Source organism: Lathyrus oleraceus, chromosome 3 (assembly GCF_024323335.1).
Source record: "Lathyrus oleraceus cultivar Zhongwan6 chromosome 3, CAAS_Psat_ZW6_1.0, whole genome shotgun sequence".
NCBI lineage: Eukaryota > Viridiplantae > Streptophyta > Magnoliopsida > Fabales > Fabaceae > Lathyrus > Lathyrus oleraceus.
The window spans coordinates 82,277,405-82,294,440 of NC_066581.1; positions in this window are offsets into that span (position 1 = coordinate 82,277,405).

Below are 17,036 nucleotides of genomic sequence, written 5' to 3' on the forward strand. Positions count from 1 at the left end.
CACACTTTTACGTTACAATTTTATAGGCATTTTAATATTTGTTAATAAAAAATAAGTCAAAAATATTTTATGATCTATCAAAGAATTTATTTTTAAAATCGTTTTTTTTTAAGAATATGGAGGCCTAAAAAGAAAACAAAAGAAAAAATGTTGCCTCATATATTATTTATTCTCCTATCCTATAAATTAAAAATTTGAACCAATATATTCCAGTATAAATAATTATATTTACTTTTTTCCTCATTTTATATTAAGAGAGAACGAGAGTGCATAAAATATTCAATTTGAAGAAAAACTTAAAGATTGTTGCACATGATAGCAAATTGATCATATGGGTTCCATATAGTATCTTATCGGTGATAGATATATGGTTGTTTGATTTTAGTCTATCATCTCTATAGAGAACCAATTTGTTGATGATAGATCGGAATTTAGTATCAGCATTTGTGGAGATATGACTTCCATAAACATCGCCCTTTTATATGTCGTTTGGTGAGATTACCATTGCAATGGACGATGTTTCTTGTCTTCTTCATTTATCGTGTATGGGGAGTTATGTATTCTTACACATGGTTTCATTGATTCTGATGTTATTACTCTGACTATTTATTTGTTGGGTGTTTCGGTGGAAGAGGCAGTTGAAGTGGTTCGAAGTTGTATATGTGTTTATTATAGGTTGGATTGGTTTAAGGTGATTTTTACGTGTCAGCGATATGAGAGTAGATTTAATTGTGCAGCTAAAGCCTATATGTTATTGTTGGTAGGTTTCACAATTTTTGCCGACAAGACTTTTACTCGTGTAAAGGCAAAATATTTATCATTATTTAGGGTCGTGTCTCGATGTGGTGGATATTATTGGGGTCAACTGCACTTGTCACACTCTACATATATTTAGGAGGTGCTTCCTTTTATACTTGCAAGTTGGCGTTACGCGCAAAATGACACAGAGTCGTCACTGAACTTTATTTATTCCAAGAGGAAAAGGAAAATATGGATAAAACCGTAAAGATGAAAAAAATGGTCTCGCAACCAAAATCGGGTTCGGAAGTCGGTTATGCGATGGAAAGATATTAGCACCTCTCACATTTGTCGTACTCGACGGGAACAATCTAGGTTGTTTACGCTTGAATGGGTGTCATTTATCTCAAGGTTGCTGACTAAAAGAGAAAATGGATGGTTTTTTATTAGTGTGCTCGTCAAGGATCAGGGTCATTATGCCTACGTATCACCATCGTTAAATGAAGAATCAGAGCTATGTAGTTCGGAGTAGAAAATAATTGTTTATTGGTTGTTTTTACCTTGAAAAAGGGTTCTCATAGTGATGCCCTAAGGCGCAAAAATGAGTTTGATGAGTTGATGTTGATTTTAGGGTTTTGAAAAGAAATTGTTTTTTATTATAATTGCACGACTATGGGTGGAGGTGAATATTTCAAACAAACAAGTCAAGCGTCTTGTGCCTAAAATATTCAGAATGAGGGTAGGAAAACTCCATTCTAATTCATTCTCCACCACTTAAGGCTTGTGGCGTGCAATTTTGTTCGTATTTTTATTGTGTTTTGAATTTGATTGAGAAAAATGTCGCTTGACGTTGGATCAAGGGTTTATTACTTATGATTTTGAAATGGTGAGGTTAACCTAATTCCCAAGATATCAAAAGGAAAACAAATAAGGAAAGTACGACCAAAGGGAGGCGGGTACATGGAAAACTACAAGGAAAATGATGCGAGAAATAAAGGGTCTCGTTGTAAGTGTTGGTGTAAGCCCTAGAGGCCAATACTTTTGGTACTTGTATCGAATTATTTATTAATAATAAAAGGCTTTTTTTTTATTGTGTTTGTTTAATAAAGTCCCTAGAATAGCTAGTCTGTTTAATGTATCAAGTATGACTTAATCATGAGATCACATTAAACATAAGGACACTGTTCTTAAAGTATCCGTAGTCGAGCTTTAGTGTGAAGTGGGATAACATTAAAGCATTAAGACTATTATGTTTGTAGACTGATGATCACATCTCATGGATCATGGATAAAGAGTTATCAAGTCTTAAACATAGGTATGAATATTAAGAGTAATATTTATACCGGATTGACCCGCTATGAGAATGCTATATAGAAAGTTATGCAAAGTGTCATAAGTTATTCTCATGGTGATAATAGTGTATTCCACTCTTCGACCTGAAACCACTATGGATCCTAGATGTAGAGTCGAGTGTTTTATTGTTGATCAAACATTGTCCGTAACTGGATAACCATAAAGACAGTTGATGGGTACTGTAACACCCCGATAATAATATGGTAATTATTTAAATTAAGTTAATAATATGTTTATTAATTTAATTAGATAATTGAATTATTATTATTATTATTTTGGAATAATATTATTGGATTTTATTATTGGAGTATATAAGTGGGAATAATAAAAAGTCCCAATTTTTGGAAAAAGGTTATTTTTCACGTAAAAAGGAAAAAGGGGCAGAAAAGTGGAAAAAGGGCAAAGAGAGCCAGAGAACAAGGGTTGAAGAGAGGAAGAGCTTGAAGCTGCAGGATTGCCGGATTAACTCAGGTAAGGGGGGTTTATCATCGTTTAATGGGTATTCTGGGATAATATGTAATGGGTAGTGAGAAACCATTGATTTGCCTCTGATTTGAATGATGTATGACGAATTTGTGAACTTTTGGGGATGAACGAAATTGGGAATAAAATTGAAGAAATTCGTAGGAATTAGAGGTAGAAAGGTTAGCAATTTGTGAATTTTGGTTAGAAGAGGTGAGTTTTCTTGGTCATGTGATTTCAAGAGGTGGTGTTGCTGTTGATCCTTCTAAGATAGAAGCGGTGTCTAAGTGGGAAGCTCCGAAGTCTGTTGCTGAGATTCGCAGTTTCCTGGGATTGGCTGGTTACTATAGGAAATTCATTGAGGGATTTTCTAAGTTGGCGTTACCGTTGACGATGTTGACTAGAAAGGGGCAAGCATTTGTTTGGGACTCAAAATGTGAAGAAGGTTTCCAAGAGTTAAAGAGAAGGTTAACTACTGCTCCTATTCTGATATTACCAAGTCCATCAGAACCATTTGAGGTTTACTGTGATGCTTCATTGTTGGGTTTAGGTGGTGTTTTGATGCAGAATAAGCAGGTTATAGCTTATGCTTCGAGACAGCTGAGGGTTCATGAGAGGAACTATCCGACACACGATTTAGAGTTGGCAGCTGTGGTGTTTGTTCTGAAGTTATGGAGGCATTACTTGTATGGGTCGAGATTTGAGGTTTTCAGTGACCATAAAAGTTTAAAGTATTTGTTTGATCAGAAAGAGCTGAATATAGAGACAGAGGAGATGGTTAGAGTTTCTGAAGGATTATGACTTTGGTTTGAATTACCATCCGGGTAAAGCAAACGTAGTGGCTGATGCATTGAGTCGGAAATCATTGCATATGTCTATGTTAATGGTTAAAGAATTGGATTTAATTGAGCAGTTTAGAGACTTGAGTTTGGTGTGTGAGAGTACTCACAATAGTGTTAAATTGGGAATGTTGAAGTTAACGAGTGGTATTCTGGATGAGATTAGAGAGGGTCAGAAATCCGATGTGCTTTTGGTTGATAAGTTGACTTTAGTGAATCAAGGTCAAGGTGGTGAATTCAGAGTCGATGAAAATGGTGTTTTGAAATTTGGTAATCGGGTGTGTATTCCGGATGTTACCGAACTTAAGAAGAGTATTCTGGAGGAAGGACATCGTAGTGGCTTGAGTATTCATCCTGGAGCTACGAAGATGTATCATGATTTGAAAAAGTTATTTTGGTGGCCAGGAATGAAAAGAGAAATTGTGAGTTTTGTTTATTCCTGTTTGACTTGTCAGAAGTCGAAGATTGAGCATCAGAAGCCGTCTGGGCTAATGCAACCGTTGGCTATCCCAGAGTGGAAGTGGGATAGTATCAGTATGGATTTTGTTTCGGGTTTACCGAGGACAAGTAGGAATTTTGAAGCTATTTGGGTGATTGTGGATAGATTGACGAAGTCGGCTCATTTCATTCCGATCAGAATGGATTATCCGTTAGAGAGATTAGCCGAGTTGTATATTGAGAAGATTGTAAGTTTGCATGGTATTCCGTCGAGTATTGTTTCGGACAGAGATCCTAGATTTACATCGAAGTTTTGGGAAGGTTTGCAGAAGGCTTTGGGAACTAAGCTGAGATTGAGTTATGCATATCATCCGCAGACTGATGGTCAGACTGAGAGGACGATTCAGTCATTAGAGGATCTTTTGAGAGCTTGTGTTTTGGAAAAGGGAGGTGCTTGGGATTGTCATTTACCTTTGATTGAGTTTACCTACAACAATAGTTTTCATTCGAGCATTGGTATGGCACCGTTTGAAGCTTTGTATGGTAGGAGATGTCGGACACCGTTATGTTGGTATGAGTCCGGTGAGAGTGTTGTGGTTGGACCGGAGATTGTTCGACAAACTACGGAAAAGATTAAGATGATTCAGGAGAAGATGAGAATTGCTCAGAGTCGTCAGAAGAGTTATCACGACAAGAGGAGGAAGTCACTTGAGTTTCAAGAGGGGGATCATGTGTTTCTTCGTGTTACTCCGATAACTGGGGTTGGTCGAGCTTTGAAGTCGAAGAAGTTGACACCTCGATTTGTTGGTCCTTATCAGATTTTGGAGAGGATAGGGGAGGTAGCCTATCGTATCGCTTTACCGCCGTCGCTTGCGAATTTGCATGAGGTTTTTCATGTGTCTCAGCTGAGGAGGTACATTCATGATCCGTCGCATGTAGTCCAAATAGATGATGTACAGGTGAGAGATAACCTGACTGTTGAAACATCACCTATGAGGATTGAGGATCGAGAGTTGAAGCAGTTGCGGGGTAAAGAGATTGCCTTGGTGAAGGTAGCTTGGGGAGAACCAGCAGGTGGCAATGTGACTTGGGAGCTGGAGAGTAAGATGAAGGAGTCTTACCCAGAGTTGTTCGCTTGAGGTACGTTTTCGAGGACGAAAACTCTTTTAGTGGGGGAGAGTTGTAACACCCCGATAATAATATGGTAATTATTTAAATTAAGTTAATAATATGTTTATTAATTTAATTAGATAATTGAATTATTATTATTATTATTTTGGAATAATATTATTGGATTTTATTATTGGAGTATATAAGTGGGAATAATAAAAAGTCCCAATTTTTGGAAAAAGGTTATTTTTCATGTAAAAAGGAAAAAGGGGCAGAAAAGTGGAAAAAGGGCAAAGAGAGCCAGAGAACAAGGGTTGAAGAGAGGAAGAGCTTGAAGCTGCAGGATTGCCGGATTAACTCAGGTAAGGGGGGTTTATCATCGTTTAATGGGTATTCTGGGATAATATGTAATGGGTAGTGAGAAACCATTGATTTGCCTCTGATTTGAATGATGTATGACGAATTTGTGAACTTTTGGGGATGAACGAAATTGGGAATAAAATTGAAGAAATTCGTAGGAATTAGAGGTAGAAAGGTTAGCAATTTGTGAAATCGAAAGTGTATGATTCGTGTTAGATGATATGAATGAATTGTGTGTAAAATTTGGACTGTGGAAGGTTGAATTGGATAGATCTCGTAGCAGAGAAAGCCATTGCAGATCTGGAAATTCTGGTTTCTGGTCATACGCGTATGGCACTAGGCAATACGCGTATGAGATGGCTGGTACGCGTATGGATGAGGCCTTACGCGTATGGGTGAGGAAAATGATATTTTGAACGTAGATTTGTCTCTGTTGGTATGCGTATGGGAGAGTGGTACGCGTAGCATACGCGTATGAGACAGATGATACGCGTATGGGTTGGGCGAGGAAATGCGCCATACGCGTATGGGCATGGGCAATACGCGTATGGGCAGGATTGTGATTTTTCTGAACCTTGGTTGCGCAGTTTTTGGTGTCTTCAGCTGAGTGATGTATTTTAGCTGATGTATGATGTATTAGGGATTAATTCCCATTGTTTTGAACAGTGTAGGTATTAGTGGAGTGTGCTAATACTGTGATTACTAATTGGCATGACATGATATGATTTGTGGTAATATGCTGATGATATGTGAAAATATGCATAATGTTGTGAATGTATATATTATGCATGTATTTGCGAATGGACTGTTTTATGGCTTAGAGTGTGAGCATATGTCCATTATTTGTTGTTGTTGATGGTTGTATGCTAGGTGAATTAGCATGCATATTGTGGCCTTTATGGTGGTAGCTAATTCCCATGGTGAGGAATTAGTGATGTTAGTCATTTTGGACTGTTGTTGATGTTTGCATGCTAGGTGATTTAGCGTGCATAGCATGGCCCTTGGGGTGGTAGCTAATTCCCATGGTGAGGAATTGGTGATGTGAGTCACTAAGTCTCAAATGAGTGGGACTAGTGAGCTTGGTAGCCGTACCTGGATTTGGTCGGTGAAGTTGGACTATATGTTCACGAATAGTCGGTACCGCATGCATGGAGTCTCATTGCATAATATATGTATGTATGGCGTATAATATGAATGGATGTATTCCAATATTATACGTGTGTTTTATGGTTGTGTTGAGTTGAGCATGATGATGATGATGATTATGAGTTGAGATTACTGTTGCTGAAAATGTGTGATCTGATTAGGGTGATGATTAGTGTTCCTTACTTAGCATTACATGATATTTTATAATGCTTATTATATCGATTGAGGAACTCACCCTTACAACTATGTTTCAGGTAACGAGCAATGATTGAGTAGGAGCTAGTGCTTGGAGTCTAGTGTAGTTCCTTAGTGGGTCATGCTCTGATAGATGTAACATCGGGATGGGAACATTTTTAATTGTGTTGTTGATGATTGTTGAACCAGGTTACATGTAGTATGTTACATGTTTTGTATTGATGTTGGATTTTATTCCGCTGTGGATTATGCAAATGTTTTATTTGATTAAATAAATGAGCATGACAGGATAATTTGGAACATGGTGTGAAGTGTTTGTGTGACACCCTTAATTGGCATAATTACTCTGATTTATATATGTTGTTTTAATTAAATATTTGGGGTATTTTAGAAGGGTGTTACAGGTACTCCACGAAGCATGCTGAGGAACATGAGTGACCTAGATGAAATTTGCCCATCCTGCATAACAGGATAAATGTCTATGGGCCCAATATTGAACTGGACAAGGATGACACGGTTTATGCCTTGTGTTCAATATAGACATAAGGGCAAAAGGGTAATTATACACATAAGTATTATCACAGAAGGAATTGTCAGATCACATGACATTTTCGTGTCTTGGGTAGCAGTGATGTGTTGCTAGATACCGCTCACTGTTTATTATGTTAAATGCGTGATTTAATATAATTGCCAACGTCACGAAAACCTACAGGGTCACACACAAAGGACGGATTGATGAGAGATAGAGTAACTAAGGAATACCGTAAGGTACGGTGCCCTTAAGTGAATTATAGAACATCGTAAGGTACGGTGTACTTGAGTAGAATGCGAAATATGGTAAGGTACCATGGGCTTAAGTGATTTTGGGCATATTATAAGATATGGGCCAAAATACACTTAAGTGGGCCTTTTAGCTTGAAGCCCACACAAGTGGTTCTATAAATAGAACCCTTGTGCAGAAGCATTGGTTGCGGTTGCATTCTTTTCGTTTTCACTCTCTCTCTCTCACTCAAAGCCTTCATTCGTACCAGCTAGCACTGAGATTGAAGGAACCCGTTCGTATGGACTGAGTAGAGACGTTGTCATCGTTCAATGTTCGTGATCGCTCCGTGGATCTGCATCAAAGGTTTTGATTGTCACAAGAGATCTGCACCAAAGGTTTCAGTCGTCACAAGAGGTAAATATTCTATCACTGATCATGACCATTCGTAAGGATCTCTAAAGGAGAAAATTTTAATTTCCGTTGCGTTTTGGACCGCAATTCTCCTTCAGTGGTATCAGAGCCACTTACGAAACCATGAATCGGATAGCTGTTTGATTTCTGTATTAATATGATTAAAAGACAGAATGAATCAATTAATTAAACGGGTAATTAAATTTGGCATCATAAGTGTACGAGTTGGATGATTGATGTTGACTATGCTTCGGAATCCGACATTAGTATGGTGAAGCAGCGATACATCGATCGTCCATATGTTACACAATTGAGACCGATCAACTTATATATGATATAAGTAATCCTAATGCAAAGTACGGTATATGTGATATACTGTTTCTGTTTCGTTCATTCAAACACTAAATGATTGTTTTCCTTTGAGCGATCAATGGTCATTTGCTTCGGAATCCGACATTAGTATGGTGAAGCAATGACCTATTGATCAATCATACTGAATCAACAATCGAGGTGTGTTTGACGGTTTGAAGTTGGCGCATTAGGGTTAGTGACGGCGCAAGGGTTGTGCCGTCAAAGAGTTGTGAATTTAGGGCTTTTGGAACACGTCTGTTGACTGTTTCAAAGTTCTGTTATTTTGGCCGCGTGCCGTTCGTCACGGGCTTGTGACGAGCGTAACAAGCTGGGCGTGACGGTCGTCACGTTCTTTGTGACGGTCGTCACAATCACATGTCCAGAAAAGTAGGCGTTTCTGTTTTGGGCGCGTGACGGTTGTAACAGACCTGTGACGGTCGTAACAAGCCTGTGACGGTCGTAACATGCTTGTGACGGTCGTCACACTCACAGAGTGGGGTTTTTGTTTTGTGACTACGCAAGGGTTTGTTTTGGAACCACCGGCTAACTCTGCGTAGTGTGATCGGTCGCCGGAATTTAATTTGGTTTTAATTAATTAAAGGAATTAAAAAAATTAATAATAATAATAATAATGTGTTTGTTATTATTGCTTTGTGGTGATCAATTATGGCCTTAGTTGTCCTTTATTTTGTTTTGGGTTTTTAAATACGACCTGCGTGTCGTGCCTCTCCTTTTAATCTCTCAATGTAACTTCTTTTCTCATCTCAATCCCTCGTATGTAAAATGAGTTTCTTCTGTAATGTAATGAAGAAAGAAAAGAAGACAATGTTATGAAGAAAGAGAGGAATTCAATATCAAAGGAGGACAACCTTGAAGATCTTGCTTGGAGAAGCTTAGAGAAGAATTCAATATCAAAGGAGGACAACCTTGAAGATCTTGCTTGGAGAAGCTTAGATCGTTATTTGGTTAACTTAGGTTCTCTCATTGGCTTGGGAGAACAATTGCGCTAGGGGCCATAACTCTTTCATTATGTATGTTGATGCATGTGTATGTATGTTGATGCATGTGAATATATGTTGATGCATGTGAGAGATGATTTATATGATAAATAAGCCGGTGAGATCAAAACAATTGCAATTCCCTCAAACTAAAATATTAAGTTTATGCTTTCCAAGTCTTAGCACTCATCAAGACTAGTATCGGATAATGTAGGTTTCGCCTGCGCGAGGTGCATGTTCTATATCAGTAAGGTGCGATGGGATAATTGTAATATCCAACTGCTAAGACAATGGGTAAAACTTAACTAAACAAATTATAATAATATTATATGTTTGCTTTCCAAGTTTTAGCACTCATTAAGACTGGTATCGAATATGTAGGTTTTGCCTACGCGAGGTGCATGTTTTGTATTAGTTAAGGTGCGATGGGATAATTGTAATATCCAACTGCTAAAACGATGAGTCAAACTTAATTATAATTTTATTATATATGTTTAGAAGCAAGAGTTGGGAATAATCCATATGGTGGATTGGAATAAGGAGTTTTCACCCAACTGAAATTTTCGAGAGTTGTATGAGATACAACTGGAAGGAGTTCCTGCCTAAATAACCTAGTTTTGTGTAATCCGCCTACGCGGACTTAGAACGAAGTGAAATATGGATCTCGACCCACTAGAAAATCTTCCAACGGGATTTTCCGAATCAAATGATGAGGGTCATTTGTTTTGAGTAAAATAGTGGGAGCATATTTAATTAAAGACCTAATTAAATATGTCAATGATACTTATATTTTCATTAATTCTTATGTAGATTACCATGACAACAAACACCTCTAACAACATCTTGCGATCAATCCTTTACAAGGAAAAATTGTCTGGGACAAATTTCCTGGATTGGCACCGAAACCTGAGGATTGTCCTTAAACATGATAAAAAGCTGTATGTCTTGGAGACTCTTGTTCCTGAAGAGGAACCTCCTTGTTCTGCACCTAAGGCAGAAAGAGATGCTTATAAGAAGCATGTCGATGATGCCAATGAAACTGCTTGTCTCATGCTAGCTACCATCAACTCAGAATTCCAAAAGCAACATGAGAACATGTCAGCATTCGATATGATCGAACACCTGAAGTTGCTCTATCAAGAGCAAGCAAGGCATGAGAGGTCTGAAGTTTCAAAAGCCCTTTTTCAAAGCAAGTTAGCTGAGGGAGCCCCTGTAAGTCCCCATGTGCTCAAGATGATTGGGTATGTGGAAAACCTTGAAAGATTGGGTTTTCCCCTCGGAAAGGAACTTGCGACTGATTTGATCTTGCAATCGTTGCCAGATAGATTCAGTCAATTTGTCCTAAATTTCAATATGAATGATATGGATAAATCTCTTCCTGGACTGCTAGGCATGTTAAAAACAGCTGAGCAGAATCTGAAGACAAAAGGGAAGTCCATTCTAATGATCAGAAATGGAAAGAGACAGAACAAAAGGCCCACCAAGTAGGGTGATAAAGGGAAAGGCAAGGAAGTTGCCAAACCCAGATCCACTGTTGCTGCTTTGAAGCCTAGTGGAGGCATAGCAAAGGCAGGCACCTGCTTCCATTGCGGTAAGACCGGACACTGGAAGAGAAACTGCCCAAAGTACCTGGAAGATACGAAGAATGGAGTAGAGACTTCAACTTCAGGTATTTTTGTTATTGAAATAAATTTATCTACTTCTGCATCATGGGTATTAGATACTGGATGCGGTTCTCACATTTGTACAAATGTGCAGGGGCTAAAAAGAAGTAGAGATTTGGCAAAAGGTGAAGTTGACCTACGAGTTGGCAATGGAGCAAAGGTTGCTGCTTTAGCCGTAGGAACTTATGTATTAACTTTACCTAGTGGTTTAATAATTCAGTTAGAGAACTGTTATTATGTACCTGCAATTAGCAGAAATATTATTTCCATCTCTTGTTTGGACAAGTTTGGTTTTTCATTTATAATAAAGAACAATTGTTGCTCAATTTATTTGAATGATATATTCTATGCTACTGCACAAATGAGCAATGGATTATATGTCCTTGATCTCGAAATGCCTATATATAACATTAATACTAAAAGGATGAAACCTAACGAGTTAAATCCAACTTACCTTTGGCATTGTCGATTAGGCCACATAAATGAGAAACGCATTTCCAAACTCCATAAAGATGGACTCTTAGACTCTTTTGATTATGAATCATATGAGACATGCAGATCTTGTTTAATTGGAAAGATGACAAAGTCTCCATTCACAGAAAAAGGTGAAAGAGCGAATGATCTTTTGGGCCTAATACATACTGATGTATGTGGACCACTGAACATACCAGCCAGAGGAGGTTTTCAGTACTTCATCACATTTACTGATGATTTCAGTAGATATGGTTATGTGTATTTAATGAAACACAAATCAAAGTCCTTTGAAAAGTTCAAGGAATTCAAGAATGAAGTACAAAACCAACTAGGTAAGAATATTAAAACTCTTCGATCAGATCGAGGTGGTGAGTATTTAAGCCTAGAGTTTGATGACCATCTGAAAGAGTGTGGGATCCTATCCCAACTTACTCCTCCTGGAACACCCCAATGGAATGGTGTATCTGAGAGAAGAAATCGAACCCTGTTAGACATGGTCCGATCCATGATGAGTCACGCCGATCTTCCAAGCTCCTTTTGGGGACATGCACTATTGACAGCAGCTTACACACTTAACCGTGTTCCATCCAAAAAGGTTGAGAAGACACCATATGAGATATGGAGTGGTAAGAAACCACATATGTCTTACATGAAGATTTGGGGTTGCGAGGTTTATGTGAAACGACAAATTTCAACTAAGCTTGAGCCCAAATCTGACAAATGCTTATTTGTGGGGTATCCTAAAGAAACAAGGGGGTATTACTTCTACAATCCTTCTGAGGGCAAAGTGTTTGTCGCTCGAACTGGAGTTTTCCTAGAAAAGGATTTTATTTCCAAAGGAACCAGTGGGAGGAAAGTAGAACTTGAAGAAATTCAAGAATCACAAAGCATAGATACACCTATGGAGGAATTAGAGCAGGAAACACAAGAAGTTGTGGAAGAGCAACCTGCTCAAGTAGAACGAGACCAACGTAGGTCAAGCAGGATACGTCAACTACCTGAGAGATATGGATATCTCATAACCGATCAAGGTGATGTATTACTCATGGATCAAGATGAGCTTGTGACCTACCAAGAGGCCATAACTGGTCCCGAGTCTGAGAAGTGGCTAGAAGCCATGAAATCTGAAATGGATTCCATGTACACAAACCAAGTTTGGACCTTGGTAGAGCCTCCTGTAGGAGTTAACCCTATAGGATGCAAGTGGGTATTCAAAAAGAAGACTGACATGGATGGTAAGGTACATACCTATAAGGCAAGACTGGTTGCAAAATTTTATAAACAAATTCATGGGATTGACTATGATGAAACCTTTTCACCAATTGCAATGCTTAAATCTGTTCGGATTTTACTTGCTATCGCTGCATGTCATGATTATGAAATATGGCAGATGGATGTCAAAACTGCTTTCCTTAATGGAAATCTTCTTGAGGATGTGTACATGACACAGCCTGAAGGATTTGACATACCAGAGGAAGCCCAAAAGATATGTAAGTTACAAAGATCAATCTATGGATTGAAGCAAGCTTCCAGAAGCTGGAATCTTCGTTTTGATGAAACAGTAAAACAATATGGATTCATCAAGAACGAAGATGAGCGATGTGTCTACAAGAAGGTTAGTGTGAGCATGACCGTTTTCCTGGTATTATATGTAGATGACATATTACTCATTGGAAACGATATCCCTACCCTACAACAAGTAAAGTCGTGGTTGGGGAAATGCTTTTCTATGAAGGACCTAGGTGAAGCAGCCTATATATTAGGAATCAGAATCTATAGAGATGGATCACAAAAACTGCTTGGCCTAAGTCAGAGTACATACATAGACAAAGTGTTGAGACGCTTTAATATGCATGATTCCAAGAAAGGATTCATACCTATGCAACATGGCCTGTGTCTATAAAAAACACAATCCCCTTTAACTAAGGAAGAAAGGGATCGCATGAATAAGATTCCATATGCATCTGCAATAGGATCTATTATGTATGCCATGTTATGTACTCGACCAGATGTCTCGTATGCTTTAAGTGCAACGAGTAGGTACCAATCTGATCCTGGTGATGCTCACTGGGTGGCTGTCAAGAATATCCTTAAGTATTTAAGAAGGACTAAGGACTCATTCTTGATATATGGAGGTCAGGAAGAGTTGGTTGTAATTGGATACACCGATGCTAGCTTCCAGACAGATAAGGATGACTTTAGATCGCAATCTGGTTATGTGTTTTGCTTAAACGGTGGCGCTGTGAGCTGGAAAAGTTCAAAGCAAGATACAGTTGCTGATTCTACAACCGAGGCCGAGTATATTGCTGCCTCAAGTGCAGCAAAGGAAGCTGTTTGGATCAAAAAGTTCGTTAGTGAACTTGGCATAGTTCCTAGCATTGTGGATCCCATTGGTCTCTACTGTGATAACAATGGTGCTATCGCACAAGCCAAGGAGCCCAGATCTCACCAACGATCCAAACACATACTTAGGCGTTATCATCTCATTCGAGAGATAATAGATAGAGGAGATGTGAAAATATGCAGAGTACCTACACTTGACAATATTGCTGACCCACTGACAAAGCCTCTTGCGCAGTAGAAGCATGATGGCCATACTAGATCTATGGGTATTAAGGGGATGCCTGATTGGCTCTAGTGCTAGTGGGAGATTGTTGGTGTAAGCCCTAGAGGCCAATACTTTTGGTACTTGTATCGAATTATTTATTAATAATAAAAGGCTTTTTCTTTATTACGTTTGTTTAATAAAGTCCCTAGAATAGCTAGTCTGTTTAATGTATCAAGTATGACTTAATCATGAGATCACATTAAACATAAGGACACTGTTCTTAAAGTATCCGTAGTCGAGCTTTAGTGTGAAGTGGGATAACATTAAAGCATTAAGACTATTATGTTTGTAGACTGATGATCACATCTCATGGATCATGGATAAAGAGTTATCAAGTCTTAAACATAGGTATGAATATTAAGAGTAATATTTATACCGGATTGACCCGCTATGAGAATGCTATATAGAAAGTTATGCAAAGTGTCATAAGTTATTCTCATGGTGATAATAGTGTATTCCACTCTTCGACCTGAAATCACTATGGATCCTAGATGTAGAGTCGAGTGCTTTATTGTTGATCAAACGTTGTCCGTAACTGGATAACCATAAAGACAGTTGATGGGTACTCCACGAAGCATGTTGAGGAACATGAGTGACCTAGATGGAATTTGCCCATCCTGCATAACAGGATAAATGTCTATAGGCCCAATATTGAACTGGACAAGGATGACACGGTTTATGCCTTGTGTTCAATATAGACATAAGGGCAAAAGGGTAATTATACACATAAGTATTATCACAGAAGGAATTGTCAGATCACATGACATTTTCGTGTCTTGGGTAGCAGTGATGTGTTGCTAGATACCGCTCACTGTTTATTATGTTAAATGCGTGATTTAATATAATTGCCAACGTCACGAAAACCTACAGGGTCACACACAAAGGACGGATTGATGAGAGATAGAGTAACTAGGGAATACCGTAAGGTACGGTGCCCTTAAGTGAATTATAGAACATCGTAAGGTACGGTGTACTTGAGTAGAATGCGAAATATGGTAAGGTACCATGGGCTTAAGTGATTTTGGGCATATTATAAGATATGGGCCAAAATACACTTAAGTGGGCCTTTTAGCTTGAAGCCCACACAAGTGGTTCTATAAATAGAACCCTTGTGTAGAAGCATTGGTTGCGGTTGCATTCTTTTCGTTTTCACTCTCTCTCTCTCTCTCTCACTCAAAGCCTTCATTCGTACCAGCTAGCACTGAGATTGAAGGAACCCGTTCGTGTGGACTGAGTAGAGACGTTGTCATCGTTCAACGTTCGTGATCGCTCCGTGGATCTGCATCAAAGGTTTTGATTATCACAAGAGATCTGCACCAAAGGTTTCAGTCGTCACAAGAGGTAAATATTCTATCACTGATCATGACCATTCATAAGGATCTCTAAAGGAGAAAATTTTAATTTCCGCTGCGTTTTGGACCGCAATTCTCCTTCAGTAAGGTAGCCCAAGAGAAACCTTGTGTGTGCAAAGTGGCATAAGCTAACAAGTGGATAATGGACTCAAAACATATCTCCTTAGGGTAATGTCATGAATGTCTTTTCTTGCAATAAAAGATTGCAAGTCTATGATGAAACTCCAAGTTAAAGCATTAGGTCAAGTAACATAATCTCAAAGTCCAAATGCAAGGGTCTTAACAAGAGTCCTCTAAGTCTAACATTAGGTCACAAATGATACGTCTTTTTTGTCTTTTTATTTTATCATGTTTTTGTTCTTTTTTTTAGTTATGCAAAGCAATAAAGAAATGACAAGAAATAAAATGGCATAAAGTAGAGGATGTGTGAGGATGAGATAGACGAGAATGATGAAGTAGATGATGATGATGATGAATGATAGTTGTGCATAAAGTAAATAGCAAAATGTAGATGACAAAAGGTAAGAGTTCAATATTAAATGTTAGGAATTAAGTTACAAAAGGTGATCACCTAGTGATTCTCTTTTCACAAGTCAAGGGACTCAAAATATGGTGCACTAAGGGATAACTTATCATTGATTCAAAGTGTCAAAAATGATTCAATGATCATTTATCAATATGTTTGAATCAAAAAAATTCAATCAACCGAAACATCCACCTATCGATGATTTGAAGTGTGAAAGATCTTGTCAACCAGGCAATCACAAAAGATGAACACAAGTTAAAATATTACAGGGGGAAGGAGGTTAATAGTTAGGTTAGATGAAATTAGTAGTGCAACAAAACCAAATATCAAAGTACAATCAATTCTTAACTACTAAATAAATGAAAGAACAAAACCAATTGTAAAATAAAACAAAGATTAAAGTGAAATATATAAATAAAAATGAGACTGGATCAAACAAAATGAAAAGAGAAATTAATTTGTAATATTAATATTAATTATTAAATTGTAAATTAAATCAAAAATAAAAAATGTAAAATAAAAATCACATACAAATTGCAAAATAATATGGAATTTAAATTGCAAAATTATGTGGAAAAAAGCTTGAATTAAAATAGACATTTTAATCAAAATTAATTTGCAAAATTAATTATGAAAATTACTTTGCAAATTAAATCAATTAAAAGGTAAAAGAAAATCAATTAAATATGCAAAAATAATATTAATTATTATTTTGCAATTTAAAAATTGATGGAAAAATAAAAATCAAGATTTAAAATTAAAAATCAAATAAGTGAAAAATCATAGTTAAAAAACAATTAATTAAAAAAAGCAATTAAAAGAAAATACAAAATAAAATATAAAAAAAGAAAAAGAAAAAAGGGAGTGTAATAGTGAAACAAGAGGGTCCAAGAGCAAAAATGCAAGGCCCATGTGCATGAAGCCCAAGACTCAACCTGGTTGACCAAGGGGTCAACACGTGGTCCTTCAAGTGATCAGATCCCTTTGATTTGATCTAAAGGCCCAAACACGCTATGGGGAAGACCATTGAATGAGATTACTTGAAAAAGTAAGTAAAAATAAGGTCCCAAATTAAGAGGAACAAATGCACGTGCATTGACCAAACACAATGTTCAAACGAAATTGAATTTAAAAATATAACACGGCAGCCCCTGATTTGCCCAAATCAACTTCGAAACTAAAATTAAAAAACGGAGGGAAGACTCAATTGTCTTCAACCCCCACCCAGCAAACTAAAAATGGCATCCT